This window comes from Schistocerca piceifrons, chromosome 4, assembly GCF_021461385.2.
Source record: "Schistocerca piceifrons isolate TAMUIC-IGC-003096 chromosome 4, iqSchPice1.1, whole genome shotgun sequence".
Classification (NCBI taxonomy): domain Eukaryota; kingdom Metazoa; phylum Arthropoda; class Insecta; order Orthoptera; family Acrididae; genus Schistocerca; species Schistocerca piceifrons.
Genome location: NC_060141.1, coordinates 243,121,765 through 243,127,483, shown reverse-complemented (window position 1 = coordinate 243,127,483; position 5,719 = coordinate 243,121,765).

Genomic DNA, 5,719 nt, shown 5'->3' with positions numbered 1-5,719 from the left:
GGCAGCCATTGAGAATGGAGCTCCCGTTAGATGTTACCGCCAAGTGCGAATTGCTCGCAGTTATTCGGTTTTTGAACGCAAAGGGAACTGCGCCGATTGAAATCCATCGCCAATTGACGGAAGTGCATGGTGAGTCGTGCATGGATGTCAAAAATGTTCGTAAGTGGTGTAGAGAGTTTTCAGCTGGTCGGACCGAAATTCACGACGAACAAAGGAGCGGGAGACGGTCAATTTCTGAGGAGTCAGTGTTGAAGGTCGAGTAAAGCATGCGTGAAGATCGGCGGATCACCCTGGATGATCTCTGCACGTTGGTTCCTGAGGTTTCCCGAAGCACCGTTCACAGAATTTTAACGGAAACATTGAACTACCGGAAGGTGTGCGCGAGGTGGGTGCCACGAATGCTGTCTGAGGACCACATGCGGCAACGAGTTGATGCTTTCCGCGCATTTCTTCACCGCCTTGCAGCCGAACAGGACAACTTTCTGGACTCAACTGTCACGGGTGACGAAACCTGGGCATTCCACTTTACACCTGAGACCAAGCAATAATCACGCCAGTTCATAACTATCTGAACAGCATGGCGGTGAGCTGTTATGACATGGGCATACAAAAACTGACACAGCGTCTACAAAAATGCATCGACAGAAATGGTGATTATGTCGAAAAATAGCTAAATGTTCAAGCTGTAAACTGATGTAAACCATTGTAGAAATAAACAGGTCTATGTGCTTACAAGAAAATAGGAGACCTTACTTTTGGGGTTAGCCCCATAGTTCCTCTACCCTCATGGGATCCCATTTGTGTTAATTTACGTGTCGTTCGAACCTACGGGTAACAAACCTAGGAGCCCGCTTCTGAATGGGTTCGATGTCTTCCTTCAGTCCGACTAGTTACGAGTCCCAAACACTCGATCAGTTCCCGAGAATACGTCGCACTAGCGTTCTATATGCTATCTCCTTTACGGATGAACCACACATTTCGAAAAATTCGCCCTGTAAACTGAAGATTCCCCATTCGCCTTTCTCTACAATCCTCATATGCTCGTTCCATGTCATATCGCTTCGCAACGTTACGCCCAGATACACTCCTGGAAATTGAAATAAGAACACCGTGAATTCATTGTCCCAGGAAGGGGAAACTTTATTGACACATTCCTGGGGTCAGATACATCACATGATCACACTGACAGAACCACAGGCACATAGACACAGGCAACAGAGCATGCACAATGTCGGCACTAGTACAGTGTATATCCACCTTTCGCAGCAATGCAGGCTGCTATTCTCCCATGGAGACGATCGTAGAGATGCTGGATGTAGTCCTGTGGAACGGCTTGCCATGCCATTTCCACCTGGCGCCTGAGTTGGACCAGCGTTCGTGCTGGACGTGCAGACCGCGTGAGACGACGCTTCATCCAGTCCCAAACATGCTCAATGGGGGACAGATCCGGAGATCTTGCTGGCCAGGGTAGTTGACTTACACCTTCTAGAGCACGTTGGGTGGCACGGGATACATGCGGACGTGCATTGTCCTGTTGGAACAGCAAGTTCCCTTGCCGGTCTAGGAATGGTAGAACGATGGGTTCGATGACGGTTTGGATGTACCGTGCACTATTCAGTGTCCCCTCGACGATCACCAGTGGTGTGCGGCCAGTGTAGGAGATCGCTCCCCACACCATGATGCCGGGTGTTGGCCCTGTGTGCCTCGGTCGTATGCAGTCCTGATTGTGGCGCTCACCTGCACGGCGCCAAACACACATACGACCATCATTGGCACCAAGGCAGAAGCGACTCTCATCGCTGAAGACGACACGTCTCCATTCGTCCCTCCATTCACGCCTGTCCCGACACCACTGGAGGCGGGCTGCACGATGTTGGGGCGTGAGCGGAAGACGGCCTAACGGTGTGCGGGACCGTAGCCCAGCTTCATGGAGACGGTTGCGAATGGTCCTCGCCGATACCCCAGGAGCAACAGTGTCCCTAATTTGCTGGGAAGTGGCGGTGCGGTCCCCTACGGCACTGCGTAGGATCCTACGGTCTTGGCGTGCATCCGTGCGTCGCTGCGGTCCGGTCCCAGGTCGACGGGCACGTGCACCTTCCGCCGACCACTGGCGACAACATCGATGTACTGTGGAGACCTCACGCCCCACGTGTTGAGCAATTCGGCGGTACGTCCACCCGGCCTCCCGCATGGCCACTATACGCCCTCGCTCAAAGTCCGTCAACTGCACATACGGTTCACGTCCACGCTGTCGCGGCATGCTACCAGTGTTAAAGACTGCGATGGAGCTCCGTATGCCACGGCAAACTGGCTGACACTGACGGCGGTGGTGCACAAATGCTGCGCAGCTAGCGCCATTCGACGGCCAACACCGCGGTTCCTGGTGTGTCCGCTGTGCCGTGCGTGTGATCATTGCTTGTACAGCCCTCTCGCAGTGTCCGGAGCAAGTATGGTGGGTCTGACACACCGGTGTCAATGTGTTCTTTTTTCCATTTCCAGGAGTGTATTTAAATGGCGTGACTGTGTCAAGCAGGACACTGCTAATGCTAATCCGAAAGTTACGGGATCGTTGTTTATACTCAGCCGCACTGACTTACATTTTTGCTACTATTAACAGCTTGTTTTTGGCGCTTACTACTGTTTACGTACACACAATCTGGCAAAGTTGCCATTAGTGAGAATTTGAAATTAGAGATAGGTCTGCCGTTTCTCACTTTATCGTGCAACTATCAACTAATATGAATAAAGGACATCACTTACTATGTTTTCCACGCAGTTACTCTGTTTCTCGTCGACTATTCCTTACTACTGTTTACAGTTGAGGTCTTCATGTATGAAACCTAAGGCACAATATTAAGTGGGTAGACAGCATCCTTTACTTGTAAATAATTTGAGTATTAAGTTAAACTAAAAATGCTAGTTGAGACACTACGTATCTCAAAGCAAGATGTTTACAGTTAAAAATAATCTGTTTCCTATGTTTCCTTTGTAGACCACTGTAAGATGCCTAACCCAGCTGGGTGACACGTATCTGGTTAAAAGCAAAAATAAAATTCAGATGTGAAAGATGAGTTATAGTTATTCGTAACTACAATACAAGCAGTAAAAATGTTTAGTGCTGGAATAGTTGTATTTGGTAATGATCCTGGAATCAAAGATATTTCCTAAAATAAAAGGTAATCCATCCGGTGTCTCCGTAAACTTCTGGACTGATGATGCGCAGTCTCCACATTATGGAAGTAAGAAAGGAAATTGTGTGAGTTGGACTACATCAGTATAACGAGCGTGGTGGCGCAGTGGTTAGCACACTGGCCTCGCGTTCGAGAGGACGACGGTTCGTACCCGCGTCCGGCCGTCCTGATTTAGTTTTTCCGTGATTTCCCTAAATGGCTTCAGGCAAATGCCGGGATGGTTCCTTTGAAAGGGCACAGCCCACTTCCTTCCCTAATCCGATGAGACCGATGGCCTCACTGTTTGCTCCCCCCCTCCCCCCCCCCAAAAAAACAACAACCAACCAACATCAGTATACAAACTAACGACTGAACTGACACGCTAAAAGTCAGTAAAATATATATGAGCGCGTGCTGAAAAGTTATGCCTCCAAAATTTTTATGTGAAAAGTCTTAAAGCTTTTTAGATAAAACAAGCTTTATTAACATTCCACATCTTTACTCTCCATGCCTATATATTTATTTCTCAACATACTCACCCTGGCGACCAACATATTTCTCCCGATGAGAGACCAGCTTGTTGATATCGTCACTGTAGAACGTTTGATTTTGTTCAGGGAGCCACAACCTCACCCCTCCGTGCACCGCTTCATCACTGTCAAAGTGAAGGCCTCGAAGGAGTCCTTTAAGTTTTGGAAACAGGTGGAAATCGTATGGGGCTAGGTGGGGACTTTGTGGAAGACGATCGATCACAGTGAGCACAAAAAACCCAGCATCGGATATTACTGATGTCTAAAAAGCCATCTCCGTACAAAGCTTTAATTATTCTACGGATTTAAATGGGTGGTTCGCTCTCTACGCTTAGAAACTCGATTACAGCACGCTGTTTCTCACGCATTGACATGGTTATGCTACGCACCGCCATGAGGTGTAAGGAAGGCACCTCCAGTCGTACGTACGTCCTATTTGTTCTTCGCAAGTACCACATGTTATGACTCTTGCGATCAGTTTTGGAAATTTTGATCGTTGAATTCCTCTGTTCTAACATAGTTCACACCCGTTTATCTGTTGTTTTCATTTTTGTGAGTGGTCTATGCGGCGTCTCGCCTGCTCTCACTGTTCGTCACATTTACTTGCGACGGTAGCGTATTCTCACTATATGACTCACATTCTATAACGAATGTACAGTATGACAGCTGCTAAAATTAAAGAAGAAGAAGAACGGATACGTCAACGGCTGAACGGAGAATTCATAATTTCGTGAAAAAAATGGGGCAGGAGAGAGGTTCGTGGACGGATCTCCCGTGTACCAGGCCAACACCGTGACCACACAACCACGACGCCAAGATTCTTACAATTTGCTCGGAGTTGCACATTTGGAGCTTGGTCCTTTCATTGTTTCTATTTTTTCTTTTTCTTCACAGTTCAGTACACCTTCTTCCTGTTTCAATTCTTGATCTGTGTTCAGTTTTTGAAGAGCTATCCACTGAGCCGTCTTACCACTAAAGCTGAGGGGGATGCAGTAGGGAGCTTCCCTTGTAAAAAGCACTCGCTTTCCACGTTTCGTCAAAGTGCTTACCTATAGATCGTGTCGAAAGACTATTATCCTTTCAGTTATACGTGGGGGAGTTGGAAAATAAGTTTTCCTTGTCGACTGTGGTCAGAGTTGTGTGTGAAAGGAAAAAAAAAGAGAATGAGACATTAAAGACAAGACATGTCTTTATTTTTCTACATAATTTCCAAGTACTTTGAGACATTTGTCATACCGATTTATAAGCTTCAAAAAGCCTTCCAGGAAAAAATCATGGCGTTGCATATGGAAGAAGCGTTGAACGGTTTGTTTGACGCCAGCACTGCTGCCAAAGCGCCTACCGCCGAGAGTCTTCTTCAAAGCACGAAACAGATGGAAGTCACTTGGTGCGAGATCCGGACTGTAAGATGGATGGTGTAGGCGGTCCCAACCAAGAGTTGCCGTCGCCATGTGTGGTCTCGCATTGTTATCCAACAGCAGAACGCCATATCTGAGAAGGCCAGGCCGCTTTTTCCGAATCACCTCTTTCAATTTCGACAGAGTGGCACAGTACCGCGCAGCATGTATGTTTGCATCCTCCAGAAAGTCCATCAGCAAAACTCCTTTGGCGTCCCAGAAAACGATGAGTAGCACTTTGCTTATGGACGGAAGGCTTTTGAACTTCTTTCGGACAGGTGGTGACGGATGTTTCCTCTCCATGGATGTGCCCTTCGATTCGGGCGTGTAATGGTGGACCCACAATTCATCCCCCGTCACGATCCGAAACAGAAGGTCACTGCCGGATTCATGATAACGCACGAGCTGTTCCAGGCTGAACGCCATGCGTTGTTCCTTGTGTGCCGGGGTCAGTTGGCGGGGCACCCATCGTGCTGACACCTTCCTGTATCGAAGAATGTTGTGGATGATCTTGTGAGATCCCTCATGTCCGTTTCCAAGTTCTGCCGCTACTCCATCGATGGTGATACGCTGGTTAATCATGTCATCCACCTTCCTGACATTTGCACCTGTAGTGGCCGTG